The sequence below is a fragment of the Arachis ipaensis genome, chromosome B10 (assembly GCF_000816755.2).
Source record: "Arachis ipaensis cultivar K30076 chromosome B10, Araip1.1, whole genome shotgun sequence".
NCBI classification, from domain to species: Eukaryota; Viridiplantae; Streptophyta; class Magnoliopsida; order Fabales; family Fabaceae; genus Arachis; species Arachis ipaensis.
This window is the reverse complement of record NC_029794.2, coordinates 96,878,926-96,894,095: the sequence shown is the minus strand read 5'-3', so window position 1 is coordinate 96,894,095 and position 15,170 is coordinate 96,878,926. Positions and strand designations below refer to the sequence as shown.

The 15,170-nt window shown below is 37.2% G+C and overlaps 1 protein-coding gene across 1 annotated transcript in view; it reads right to left on the bottom strand.

The window, feature by feature from the left end:
• LOC110268207 (ATP-dependent RNA helicase DBP2-like) overlaps positions 1-138 on the bottom strand; it is a 1,769-nt gene extending 1,631 nt beyond the window's left edge. Inside the window, exon 1 of the mRNA XM_021114110.1 lies at positions 59-138. The gene's annotated coding sequence lies outside the window, so the exon portion shown is untranslated. The remainder of the gene's footprint in view (positions 1-58) is intronic.

Genomic DNA, 15,170 nt, shown 5'->3' with positions numbered 1-15,170 from the left:
ACTAGAGAGAGAGAGAGAGAGAGAGAGAGAGAGAGAGAGAGAGAGAGAGAGAGAGAACCATATCACTAAATGATTCAATTGGTACAGGAGCAGCTGGAGAGTCTGATGCATATAAGTTATAATCATGAGAGCCACACCTGTATAGATATCAAATACATGTTGAAATTTATAGAATTTAATAATTTCACATTATGTTCATTAACAATTTAATACTCCAAATAATTTACAGAATTTGCAATCCGCTTTGATCATTACATCCTTTCATAGGGTCCATGTTCTTAAGACTTCAAGCAACACTAGGGAACCTCAAACAAGAAAGGGCAAGTACATGAATTCAATGCAGCACTAAACTAGATACCTCACCATTGTCACTGTCAATAATTTCATAATAACAAAAATTAACCATATTGACTCAAACCAAGGTTGTGCAGACCAAAATCCAAATTTAGAAGAGAAAAGAAGAAAGGAACATTTGACGGTGAGAAATCATTCAATTCAACCATTATTTCAGAAATCTAGTATCTCAGAATTAGCAAAAATTAACAAACTCAAACAAAAATTAGAAAAGCTAAAAACTCGTATTGTTAACAAAAGTACAAAACAAGCAAAATTAAGTTGAAGCAGCAGTACTTACCGGCGGCAAAGGAGGAAGGCAAGTGACGGCAATGGAGGAATTAGAAGTGACGGCAACGGAGGAAGAGAAGTGAGCTCGAAGAGTGCATGTTGACCTCGGACACACAGAGAGAGAGAGAGAGAGAGAGAGAGAGAGAGAGAGAGAGAGAGAGAGAGAGAGAGAGAGAGAGAGAGAGAGAGAGAGAGAGAGAGAGAGAGAGAGAGAGAGAGAGAGAGAGAGAGAGAGAGAGAGAGAGAGAGAGAGAGAGAGAGAGAGAGAGAGAGAACCATATCACTAAATGATTCAATTGGTACAGGAGCAGCTGGAGAGTCTGATGCATATAAGTTATAATCATGAGAGCCGACTGAACAGTTTTCGCAACGGTGATGCCACGGGGTCAACTCTTCCTTTGTGCGACGGCGACGAGAAGAGAAACGATGAGAACTGAGAAGAGTTCGGTGATGAGAAGAGTGCGACGGCACCCACAGTCTGTCTCCGCCGGTGGTGACAGCACCCTCTACTGGAGGAGAAGAGTTTGACGATGAGAGATGGTGATAGTGGCTGGGTTAGGTTTCTCAGAGTAAGAGAAAAGGGGTGAGGTAGTAAGTGTCCTGGGTCTTTGTTCTTCTTTTGACTAATTGTTATAAAAAAATATTTTAATAAAAATATTAGTAACCATAATAGATTATATTTAATAAAAATAATATCAACCATAATAGTATGGCCACAAAAAAATTTTCATTTAATATAGTTTTTCTTATATTTTTGGTGGCAATAATAATAATTGCCATTATAATATATAGTACTAATGACAAATATATAATAGCCACAAAACATAACTTAAATAAAAAAATAGCGGCCATTGTATTATTGCCGCTAAAAGTTTGTCGCTAAACCTAATTATTCTTGTGGTGATCCTACAGAGATACTAGGACTCGTACACGGGCATCGCAGTCGATTAGAACAACTCAGGCAAGAAGTTGAATAGCAGCGAGAAGCGAAAAGAGAATTACGAAAAGAGGTACGATGACAAAGAGAGCTGGAGGAAAAGCTCTCGAGATTAGAGGCCGACCTTCGAAGTTGAAAAATCAAGCTAAAAGGGAGGAACGTCCTTTTGCAGGGAAGGACCCATTCATTGAAGAAATCATGTGAGCACGAGTACCTAGGAGCCTTAAATGTCCCAACATGGATGTCTATGATGGAATGACCAACCCAAGACATCACCTTAGCAATTTCAAAAGTCCGATGTACTTAGCTGATGCATCCGATGCAACTCGTTGCAAGGCCTTCCCAACAACGTTGACCAAAGCAGCGATGAAATGGTTTGATAACTTACCACCTAGGTCGGTGACTTGCTTTGATGACCTGGCATGGAAGTTTCTGACCTGGTTTTTAAATTCAGAAGGATAAAGTCAAACATGCTTGATGAACTGATTTCCTATCGGTAAAGAAATTCACAATTATATGATCGCGTTGTAAGTATAGCTTCTAAACCAACAGAAAATCCTTTCGTACAAACGTTTGGTTGTCACAAGTAACAAACCCAATAAAATTAATAAACCGAAGTATTTAAACCTTGGGTCGTCTTCTCAAGGAATCACAGGGAGGTATGACTTATTATTAGCTATGAAAAACAGTGTTTTTGGGTTTTAAAAGGTTTGAACAAGGGAAATAAATTGCAGGAATTAATAAATTAATAATTGATAAAACTCTTGGCAAGGTACGAAAATTTGGAAGTCCTATCCTAGTTATCCTTATCGATGGTGATGAAAATTGAGTGTTAATCCCACTTAGTTAACCTTTACTAAAGCAAAGGAAAGTCAAGTGGACTAATTAATTTGATCCTCAAGTCCTAGCCAACTCCTAAGAAAGGACTAGAGTTATCGGAATTCAATTCAATTAGCAAAAATAACAATTATCAATCACGGTGAGTTTGATAACTCAAGAGTCTCCAGTTAATCAATGAAAGCCAAGGTTTATAAAGAGCTAAATAAAAATCATAAATATGAAATACCTCAATTGCGCTAACAAAAGAAAATCAATCTAAACATAAAGAGTTCATAGGCCAATTTGGTAACATAAGTCAGATACGAATAAAAGATTAGAATAAATAAAAATATAAAAAGGAATATTGAACCTGATAAAGAGTTGAAATCCTAAATCCTTTAAGAGGAATCCTAATCCTAAAACCTAAGAGAGAGGAGAGAACCTCTCTCTCTAAAAACTACATCTAAATTATGAAAAGTGAATTATTGAAGATATATCCATGAATGGATGCATTCTCCCACTTTATAACCTCTAATCTGTATATTCTGGACTTGGATCTGGGCCAAAAGGGCTTCAAAAATCGATGGGGGCATTTTCTGCAGTTTCTGCACGTGGCGTCTGTCACGCGTCCGCGTGGGTCACGCGGTCGCGTCATCTGGGAGTTTTCCTTGTCACGCGTTCGCTTCGGTCACGCGTACGCGTCATTTGCGTTCTGCTCAAGGCACGCGTCCGCGTCAGTCACGCGTTCGTGTCGCTGCCTTTTCGCGCTAGGCACATGGCCGCGTCGTCCATGCGTTCGCGTCGCTGCCCTTTTCTTTAAAACTCTATTTTTGTGCTTTTATTCCATTTTTGTATGTTTCCTTTCTGTCTTCTAAGCCATTCCTGTCTTGGGAGATCTAAAAATACTTAACACACAAATTACGACATCGAATGGTAATAAAGGGTAATTAAAATTAATATTTTTAAAGCATAGGAAACATATTTTTCACATATTTCACATAATAAGGAATGGAAAGTAAAACCATGCAATTCACATGAATAAGTGGGTGAAGGATTGAATAAATCACTTAAATTGAGCACAAAATACTTCATAAAATATGGGTTTATCAACCTCCCCACACTTAAACAATAGCATATCCTCATGCTAAATCCAAGAGAAAGGGTAAAGTTAGAATGGTGGAATCTCATACGATGCATTCTATTCTAAATGCAAGCTACCTAAATGAGTCATGCAATTCTAGTTATTATTCACTTGTATATAAAGCTTACATGTGGTTAAATTAATTCATATCCTCAAGGAATCATATATGTATAGCCAGATGATGAGTATTTTGGTGAAAAATAAATTTCTCCCAAAACACACAAATCTAACCGGCAAGTGCACCGGGTCGCATCAAGTAATAAAAACTCACGGGAGTGAGGTCGATCCCACAGGGATTGATGGATCAAGCAACTTTAGTGGGTGATTAGTTTAGTCAAGCTAACATTGAGTGAATTGTGTGAAGTTGAGCAACAGAAGGTAAAAATTGCAGGGAAATTAAAGTTGCAGAATGTAAATGGGCAGAAGCTTAAAGAACAAGAAAGTAAAATAGCTGAAACTTAAATTGCAAGAAAAGTAAATTGCATGAAAAGTAAAGGGGCTGGGGTGTTGGAAATTAAAAAGAGCAATAGATCACGCAAGTAAAGGGGCTGGAAATTTAAATTGCAGGAAGAATAAAGGAAATTGAATGCTGGGAATTAAAACAGAATTGAAATTTTGAAGTGCAGTGAATTAAAGGCAGCAAGAAAAACAAAGAGAAATCTCAGAGGGAGAATGAAACAGAACACCTTCAATTCTCCACCCAAGATTCAAAACAACGAAAATTAAAGAGAGAGCTCTCAAATCCTAATGCTCCCTAGTGGAGCCAGCCTCCTCACAAATATGAAAATGATGCCTTATATAGGCTTTATAAAATGGAAATGAAAATGAAATTAAAAATAAATTACAATTAAATGAAATTCCTATTTTATCTATTTCTTGTGCCTTTGAGTGATGATCATTTGGGCCCTTGCTCTTGATGGAATTGGGTTGATAAAGGCCTTGGTTGATTGCTCTTGGAGTTTGAAGAGGAACCGAATTGAACCGGGTTGAGTTTGCAAAAGTTGGACCAAAAGTTGGAGCTAAAGTTAGGGGTCTAACTTTGGCTCCAACCTTTCATAGCAGCGCCATACTATTATACATTGTTGGAAAGCCCTGGATGTCTACTTTCCAATGCCGTTGGGAGCACATCAATTGGAGCTCTACAGCTCGAGTTATACTCCATCGAAGGTGCAGAGGTCAAGTGGCCTCACTGCATGTTGCCACCATGTTCATTTATGCACATTGCGGGGCAGTTTTCTCCCTCAATTTTAGTGTTCACCATGCAGTGCCATATATGCTTGGAAAGCTCTTGATTCCTACTTTCCAATGCTTCTTGAATCACCTCATTTGGAGCTCTGTAGCTCAAGTTATTCTTGTTGGAAGTATACCCCTTGTATGCCTTGTGGTGTGTGGCGCCAACGTTAGCCACCAAGTTAGGGGGCTAACGTTGGCGCAAACGTTGGCCCCTCTCCCTTATGTCTTCATGTGCCAACGTTAGCCTCCAAGTTAGGGGGCTAACGTTGGCGCAAACGTTGGCCCTTCTCCCTTATGTTTTCATGTGCCAACGTTAGCCTCCAAGTTAGGGGGCTAACGTTGGCGCAAACGTTGGATGGCCAGGGAGGAATTTTCAAGTTCCAACGTTAGCCTCCAAGTTAGGGGGCTAACGTTGGGGCTAACTTCTTGCTTCCTGGTTCAATTTCCCTTATTCCATTGTCCTCTCTTCACTCCTAGCCATTCCTCTTTGCTTCAACCTTTCTCCAAGCTTTCTTCACCTATCATTAATCAACCAAACTCATCAAAGCTATGCTCAAAATCATGAGATATTCATTCTTTCATAATATGCAACAAATATAGCATAAAACCTCATGAAATGGCATAAATTCATATATGGTTGGTTCAATCAAGGGAAACATGAAAATCTACCCACTTGGCTTGCTTATGGCTCAAGAAAGTGCATAAAACCTATTGAAAACAAAGGAAAAAGGCATAGAAAAACATGACATGGTGACATGTCATCACCAGACCCTAGATAATGTTAAAGCACTTTTACAATTGAGATGGGTAAAAGTATTTCACAAACTTGCAAGACAATTAACAATTAAGCGGAGATATATGGTGATGAGTTATTGAACCCTCACTAGATTTTGTGTTTACTCTCTAGTCACTCAGTGTTTATTGGGTTAATCACTCTATTCTTTTTCTATCCTTGCTTTCTAAAACTTTGTTCTTCATCTAACCAATCAACAACTATGGAATACAGACATACAAAAATCATGAGGTCTTTTTCAAGGTTGTAATGGGGCCAAGGTGAAGGTAAAGGTATATGTATAACGCTAAGTGAGCTAACAAAGTGAATCCTTGATTAGTCTAAGATCTTACCTAACATACATACTTTATATAAATCAAAGTTCCTTAACCTATTTGCCCAAATTTTCCCACTTTGTATTACAAGCTCATGCATTAATTTTAATTTTGAAATCTTTTTGTCCCATGTGCGTTGACTTTTTTTTTATACACATGGTAATTTAATTGTTTTGATTTCACATGAGCATGCTTTCCAAATTTTTTTTGAAACAATTTATCCTTTTTAAATTCTTACTTAGTTTCTATCATTCCATGTTTCCATAAAATTTTCCACACTTAAATTGTACACAATATCTATCTTAAGCTGACCAAGGATTCAACTTGGGATTTTTATTTTATTTTTCTACTTAAGGCTAGTAATGTGGTTATAGAACAAGAGGGGATTAAAAAGCTCAACGGGGTTAACAAGGGTGATGTAAAAAGTAGGCTAAATTGGGATAAGTGAGGAAAAATGCAAACGATGGCCTCAATCATCTCTTGGTATGTATCTGTATTCTATATTGGACATATAGATTAAAACAAAGTAAAGAACACTAGAATGAAAAAGAAGGGCAAAACACACAGGAATGAAATTTATGGTTTGAATGTAACAATACAATTAAGTTCAAAACTCACAGGCTGTGTGTTCTCCAGCTCAAAAATCATATATCAGTTATACATGTCATGCAAGTGGAAATCAAGAGTTTCCATTCAACTCAATGTAAATTTTAGGGTGGCCCTTAAAATCTTAATGTTCCTCCTTGAAGAAATGTTGTTAACTAACTAACATGTAATGCTATATATACAAGGTGTGTGGATGTTTGATTATGTTAAAGTCTCTAGTTTACTTCTTTTTATTTTCAATTAAATCAAACTATTATATACTAAAAGGGTAAACTATACTAATGAATCCACATATTCTATAAATAATAAGTTTAGAATTGCAAGCTAAACTAAATGTCTAAGATATAAACTAAAGTGCAAAATGCGGAAATAAAGTAAAAATACAGCAAAAGAACAATGTGCAAGTACTTAAAAAAATAAAAATAAAAATAAAAATACAGAAAAATAAACAAAATAAGATAGAAGAGTCTGTAGTGGTTCACCAAAAAGATAAGCTAGGGATGGCGACCTCCCCACACTTAAAATATAGCATCGTCCTCGATGCTCACTCAAGCTGGGTGTGAAGAAGTGTCATCACCGGAAGGATGGGCTGCTGGAGTCTCTGTGGTGGCCTGAGGGTCTGCAGGCTGTGAAATGGGTTCGACGCGGTCGCGTGGTCGACGCAGTCGCGTGGGTTGGGTAATAGATAGGTGACGCGGACGCGTGAGGCACGCGACCGCGTCGCTGTAAATTGTGCTAGACGCACACTTCCAGCGTCGTTTCAGCACAACACTCTGTTTCCATTTAGGGGGCCATTATATCCATGCGACGCGAACGCGTCGCTCACGCTTTCGCGTGGGATGAGTGTTTTGTGAGTGACACGTTCGTGTCAGGGACGCAAACGCGTGGACCGTTTTGTGCTAAACGCACACCAGCTGCATGATTCCAGCCCAACTTTCTGGGCGATGGATCTTTACGCCGATATCCATTTCACGCTCACGCATGGCCTGCGCGCTCGCGTGGGGTGATCTTTTTTTTTTTATGCAATTATGCAATTATGCAGTATGCAATGCTAATGTAGACGCTATGAATAATTTCAGGTTCAATGAAAGTAAAATAAAATAAAAACAAACAACACGAAATAAAATTGAAAAAGAAACGATCATACCATGGTGGGTTGTCTCCCACCTAGCACCTTTAGTTAAAGTCCTTAAGTTGGACATTTGATGAGCTTCCTGTTATGGTGGCTTATGCTTGAATTCATCCAAAAATCTCCACCAGTGTTTGGAATTCCAACAGCCTCCGGGGTCCCAAACTAGGCACGTAAAGCCTTTGAGCAGCTTCAAACAGATTCTTAGGCTCCCGGGGTGTTGAATGTCAGAACAGATTCTAGGATCCCAAACCTTGCTTTTGCACCCGCCTTTGTCTGGAATTGTATTTTTCCAGCCGGACGGTTTGGAAGTTGTATTCTTACCAAGATGACCAAACGCCTTCCGAGACCCATTCAATTGAACTTGATACCAATCCTTGCACTTCGAATTGAAGCGTGGAACCTTATTGAATCTTGCACACCAGCTCTGAGTACGAGCCATTTCCCTCTTATTCTTAAAGCCGCAGAGAGCTCTAAGCTGGCCATCTGTTTCAAGCAAACCATATTCAAGTGGAAAAGTAAAGACAAAGGTTAAGGATTGTACCCACTTGAAGCTTGTATTAGGTGGTAATGGCCTTGGGATAGGTGTTTTCAGTGGTTCTGTAAGCTCTACTCCCTTGTATTCTTCTGTGAATTCCTCCACTTCCTTGCAAAATTCTTCAACTGCAACTGCGTCCTGATCAAAGTCTTCTATGTCTTCCTCATCACTCAAGTCATACGTTGGAGGTTGAGAGAAATCGACCTCGACATCATCTTCGTATTCACTTGGATAAGGTTCTTCAGGCTCAAGGAGTTCAGTTGCAGATGTGAGTTCATGATCATCACTGCCTATGGAATCAACTTCTTGGTTTGTTCCATCCAATTTTTCACAAGGTATATGCCTTAGACGTTGTGCACTATCCTCCTTGGCATCAAATTCGAACTTCTCGGCGGAATCCTTTACAGTTCTCGATTCCCATGGAGGTTCAGCATCTCCTGAATCTTCAACCACTTCTTCCTCTACAACTATTATGGCTTCCTCCACTTGTTCCAATACAAAGCCATGCTCCTCATTGTCCACCAAAGTTTCTAGTGTCTCCTTCATACTACGCTCTTCTTTTGATTCTCCACATGTAGCCATGGGAGTACTCTGAGTGCTCAGATGTTGGAAAGCTAATTTATTTACCACCTCGGTTAAGGCAGTAGTGAGTTCTAGCACATCCCTTTGCATCTTTGCTTGCCCTTGAAGAAGAACACGAAGTTTTTCATCCATTGGAGATTGGGGTGGATATGAGGGTTCATTGGTTGGGAGAGAGGGCTCATAATACAGATGTGGTTCTTCTTGATAAGGATATGAGGATGGTGAATGTTGCGGTGGTGGTTCTTGGGAGTAATTAAATTGGAATTGTGGTGGATAAGGGTCATACGGTGGTGAATGGTGAAAAGAAACTTGTGAGTGTAGTGGTTCAAAGCTATGTTGAGAGGGTGATTCATAAGCACAGGGTGGAACTTGTTGGTAACTACAGAGGGATCCACCGTATCTATTGCCTTGGCATGCATTGTAGAATGGTCGTCGTCTGTGATACTGTGGAGGGTGTTGTTGCCTAAAGGGTTGATCAATTCCTCATGGCTCCATCCATCTTTGGCTGTTCTGACCTTGATGCATGTTCCTGCTATAGCTTTCATTCCCTTCAACAATATTAGAACCAAACTCAAAGCGAAATGGGTGAGAACTCATGGTAGCTAATAAGAATTAAAAATGAAAACATAAACAAATAAACAAGCAAAAGAAAAATATTTACAATAACCAATAATAAGGCACACGTTTGTAATTCCCCGGCAACGGCGCCATTTTGACGAACTAATTTCCTATCGGTAAAGAAATTCACAATTATATGATCGCGTTGTAAGTATAGCTTCTAAACCAACAGAAAATCCTTTCGTACAAACATTTGGTTGTCACAAGTAACAAACTCAATAAAATTAATAAACCGAAGTATTTAAACCTCGGGTCGTCTTCTCAAAGAATCACAGGGAGGTATGACTTATTATTAGCTATGGAAAACAGTGTTTTTGGATTTTGAAAGGTTTGAACAAGGAAAATAAATTGTAGGAATTAATAAATTAATAACTGATAAAACTCTTGGCAAGGTACGAAAATTTGGAAGTCCTATCCTAGTTATCCTTATCGATGGTGATGAAAATTGAGTGTTAATCCCACTTAGTTAACCTTTACTAAAGCAAAGGAAAGTCAAGTGGACTAATTAGTTTGATCCTCAAGTCTTAGCCAACTCCTAAGAAAGGACTAGAGTTATGGGAATTCAATTCAATTAGCAAAAATAACAATTATCAATCATGGTAAGTTTGTTAACTCAAGAGTCTCCAGTTAATCAATGAAAGCCAAGGTTTATAAAGAGCTAAATAAAAATCATAAATCTAAAATAACTCAATTGCACTAACAAAAGAAAATAAATCTAAACATAAAGAGTTCATAGGCCAATTTGGTAACATAAGTCAGATACGAATAAAAGCATTAGAATAAATAAAAATATAAAAGGAATATTGAACTTGATAAAGAGTTGAAATCCTAAATCCTTTAAGAGGAATCCTAATCCTAAAACCTAAGAGAGAGGAGAAAACCCCTCTCTCTAAAAACTACATCTAAATTATGAAAAGTGAATTATTGAAGATATATCCATGAATGGATGCATTCCCCCACTTTATAACCTCTAATCTGTGTTTTCTGGACTTGGATCTGGGCCAAAAGGGCTTCAGAAATCGCTTGGGGCATTTTCTGCAGTTTCTGCATGTGGCGTCTGTCATGCGGTCGCGTCATCTGGGAGTTTTCCTTGTCATGCATTCGCTTCGGTCACGCGTACGCGTCATTTGCGTTCTGCTCAAGGTACGCGTCCGCGTCAGTCACGCGTTCGCGTCGCTGCTTTTTCACGTTAGGCACGCGGCCGCGTCGTCCATGCGTTCGCGTTGCTGCCTTTTTCTTCAAAACTCCATTTTTGTGCTTTCCTTCCATTTTTGTATGTTTCCTTTCTGTCCTCTAAGCCATTCCTGCCTTGGGAGATCTGAAAATACTTAACACACAAATTACGACATCGAATGGTAATAAAGGGTAATTAAAATTAATATTTTTAAAGCATAGGAAACATGTTTTTCACATATTTCACATAATAAGGAAGGGAAAGTAAAACCATGCAATTCACATGAATAATTGGGTGAAGAATTGAATAAATCACTTAAATTGAGCACAAAATACTTCATAAAATATGGGTTTATCAATACTCGAAGTCTCTTAGGGGTAAAACAAGAGATCGGTGAAACACTTTGTGATTATATGGAAAGATTCAACAAAACTTACTTGGAAATACAAAACTTACCTCCTGAAATAGTGATAATGGGGTTGGTTAATGGTCTTAGAGAAGGGCCGGTTTTTCAATCCATATCCAAGCGACACCCGACTTCCTTGTATGAAGTACAAGAGTGAGCAGAGAAGTATATCAACATGGAGGAGAACTCCCGACTTAGAGATCCCGTCCCAAAGCTAAACCTTCCCTACCAAACTCGGGATAAGGAGAAGGAGACAAAGAAAAAAGAGGAGTATAGCTCGGAGAAGCCTTGAAGATACCACAACTATACTCCACTCCAAGTTTTTCTTGTCGATATTTACAGGAAAATCTGTTACACTAAAAAACTTCCACTGCTTCACCCTATTAAACACAAAGGCCAGAAGGCAGACAGAATATTGTGAGTGTCACAAACTATATGTGCATTCTACCAATGGAGGTGATGAGCGGATAATTTATACGCTTTTTGGCATTGTTTTTACATAGTTTTCAGTATGATTTAGTTAGTTTTTAGTATATTTTTATTAGTTTTTAAATAAAAATCACATTTCTGGACTTTACTATGAGTTTGTGTGTTTTTCTGTTATTTCAGGTAATTTCTGGCTGAAATTGAGGGACTTGAGCAAAAATCAGATTCAGAGGTTGAAGAAGGACTGCAGATGCTGTTGGATTCTGACCTTCCTGCACTCAAAGTAGATTTTCTGGAGCTACAGAACTCCAAATGGCTCTCTATCAATTGTGTTGTAAATTAGACATCCAGGGCTTTCCAGCAATATATAATAGTCCATACTTTGATTAAGGATAGATGACGTAAACTGGCGTTGAACGCCAGTTCCATGCTGCATTCTGGAGTCAAACGCCAGAAACAGGTTGCAAAGTGGAGTTAAACGCCAGAAACAGGTTACAAACTGGCGTTCAACTCCAAGAAAGACCTCTACACGTGTAAAGCTCAATGCTCAGCCCAAGCACACACCAAGTGGGTCCCGAAAGTGGATTTCTGCATCATTTACTCATTTCTGTAAACCCTAGTAACTAGTTTAGTATAAATAGGACTTTTTACTATCTTTGTTGGAAATCTTTGATTAGTTTATGCTATCTTAGACTTTCATGGGAGCTGGCCATTCGGCCATGCCTGGACCATTATCACTTATGTATTTTCAAACGGTAGAGTTTCTACACACCATAGATTAAGGTGTGGAGCTCTACTGTTCCTCATGAATTAATACAAAGTACTACTATTTTTCTATTCAATTCAAGCTTATTCCTATTCTAAGATATCCATTCGCACCCAAGAACATGATGAATGTGATGATTATGTGACGCTCGTCATCATTCTCACTTATGAATGCGTGCTTGACAAACACTTCCGTTCTACATGCAAACAAGCTAGAATGAATATCTCTTAGATATCTAATACAGAGGACCGAGTCCGAGATATTAGAATCTTCGTGGTATAAGTTAGAACCCATGGATGGCCATTCCTGAGATCCGGAAAGTCTAAACCTTGTCTGTGGTAAGTTTTTGGCGCCGTTGCCGGGGATTGTTCGAGTTTGGATAACTGACGGTTCATCTTGTTGCTCAGATTAGGTAATTTTCTTCTTGTTTCAACTTTTATTTGGTTTTCAAAAACTTTTTCAAAAATTTTTTTCTTTGTTTTCGTTTTTCTTAAAATAAATTTTCGAAAAATCAAAAAAATTTAATAAAATCATAAAACCAAAAATATTCTGTGTTTATTGTTTGAGTCTAGAGTCAAGTTTTAAGTTTGGTGTCAATTGCATCTTTTCATGATCTTCAAGTCGTTCTTGGCCAGTCTTCTTGTTTGATCTTCATATTTTTTTATTTTGTGTCTTTTCTTATTTTTCATATGTATTTTCAATTTGTTAGTGTCTAAAAAATTAAAAATTTCTAAGTTTGGTGTCTTACATGTTTTCTTTTCTTGAAAATTTTTCAAAAATAAGTCTTAATGTTCATCTTGATCTTCAAAGTGTTCTTGGTGTTCATCTTGACATTCATAGTGTTTTTGCATGCATTTTTGGTTTTGATCTTAATTCTTCATGTTTTGTTTCATTCTTACTGTTTAAAGAAAAAAAAAAAAAGAGAAGAGAAAAACATCAAAAAGATATCTTTTCCTTTTTTCTCTTTCATCATTAAAAATTCAAAAATAAAAAAAAATATCTTTCCCTTTTTCACTCATAAAATTCGAAAATTTGAGTTGACTTTTTCAAAAATTTTTAAAATTTAGTTGTTTCTTATGAGTCAAATCAAATTTTCAATTTAAAAATTCTATCTTTTTCAAATCTTTTTCAAAAATCAAATCTTTTTCACTTTTTCTTTCATAATTTCGAAAATTTCAATTTGATTTTCAAAATCTTTTTCTTATTTCTATTTCATATTTTCAAAGTTAATGCTAACAATTAATGTGATTGATTCAAAAATTTTAAAAGTTTGTTACTTGCCTCTTGAGAAAGGTTCAATCTTTAATTTTAAATCATATCTTTTTAGTTTCTTGTTAGTCAAGTAATCAACTTTAATTTTTAAAATCAAATCTTTTTAAAATTTCTTTTTCAAATCTTTTTTTTTTAAAATAAGTTTCAATCACATCTTTTTCAAAATCAATTTCAAATCTTTTCTAACTTCTTATCTTTTCAAAATTAATTTTCAAATCTTTTTCAATCAATCTTATCTTTTTGTTTCAATCATATCTTTTTCAAACTACCTAACTAATTCTCTCTCTAATTTTCGAAATTCCCTTCCCTCTTTTTCAAAATTCCTTTTTATTTATTTATTTAACTAATTGTTTTAATTTTTAATTAAATTTGATTTCAATTTTAATTTTCGAAATTTAACTTTAAATTTTATTTTTAATTTAATTAATTTTCGAAATTCCCTCTCTCTCATCTCCTTCTAATTATTTATTTATTTACTAACACTTCTCTTCATCTCAAAATTCGAACCCTCTCTTCCTCTTGGTGTTCGAATTTCTCTTCTTCTATTCTTATCTTCTTCCACTTACATAAAGGAATCTCTATACTGTGACATAGAGGATTCTATATTTTCTTTTCTGTTTTCTTTTTTTCATATGAGCAGGAACAAGGATAAGAACATTCTTGTTGAAGCTGATCCTAAACCTGAAAGGACTCTGAAGAGGAAGCTAAGGAAAGCTAAAGCACAACTCTCTAGAGAAAATCTGATAGAAATTTTTGAAACAGAAGGAGACATGGCCAAAAATAATAACAATGCAAGGAAGATGCTTGGTGACTTTACTGCACCTAATTCCAATTTACATGGAAGAAGCATCTCAATCCCTACCATTGGAGCAAACAATTTTGAGCTTAAACCTCAATTAGTTTCTCTGATGCAACAGAACTGCAAGTTTCATGGACTCCCATCTGAAGATCCTTTTCAGTTCTTAACTGAATTCTTGAAAATCTGTGATACTGTTAAGACCGATGGGGTTGATCCCGAGGTCTACAGGCTTATGCTTTTCCCGTTTGCTGTAAGAGACAGAGCTAGAGTATGGTTGGACTCTCAACCTAAAGACAGCCTGAACTCTTGGGATAAGATGGTCACGGCTTTCTTAGCCAAGTTCTTTCCTCCTCAAAAGCTTAGTAAGCTTAGAGTGGATATTCAAACCTTCAGACAAAAGGAAGGTGAATCTCTCTATGAAGCTTGGGAGAGATACAAGGAACTGACCAAAAAGTGTCCTTCTGACATGCTTTCAGAATGGACCATTCTGGATATATTCTATGATGGTCTGTCTGAGTTATCAAAGATGTCACTGGACCATTCTGCAGGTGGATCCATTCACCTAAAGAAAACGCCTGCAGAAGCTCAAGAAATCATTGACATGGTTGCAAATAACCAGTTCATGTACACTTCTGAAAGGAATCATGTGAGTAATGAGACGCCTATGAGGAAGGGAGTTCTTGAAATTGATACTCTGAATGCCATATTGGCTCAGAATAAAATATTGATTCAGCAAGTTAATATGATCTCTCAGAGTCTGAATGGATTGAAGGAATCATCCAACAGTACTAAAGAGGCATCTTCTGAAGAAGACGCTTATGATCCTGAGAACCCTGCAATAGCAGAGGTGAATTACATGGGTAAACCCTATGGAAAAACCTATAATCCCTCATGGAGAAATCATCCAAATTTCTCATGGAAGGATCAACAAAAGCCTCAACAAGGCTTTAATAATGGTGGAAGAAACAGGTTTAGCAATAGCAAGCCTTTTCC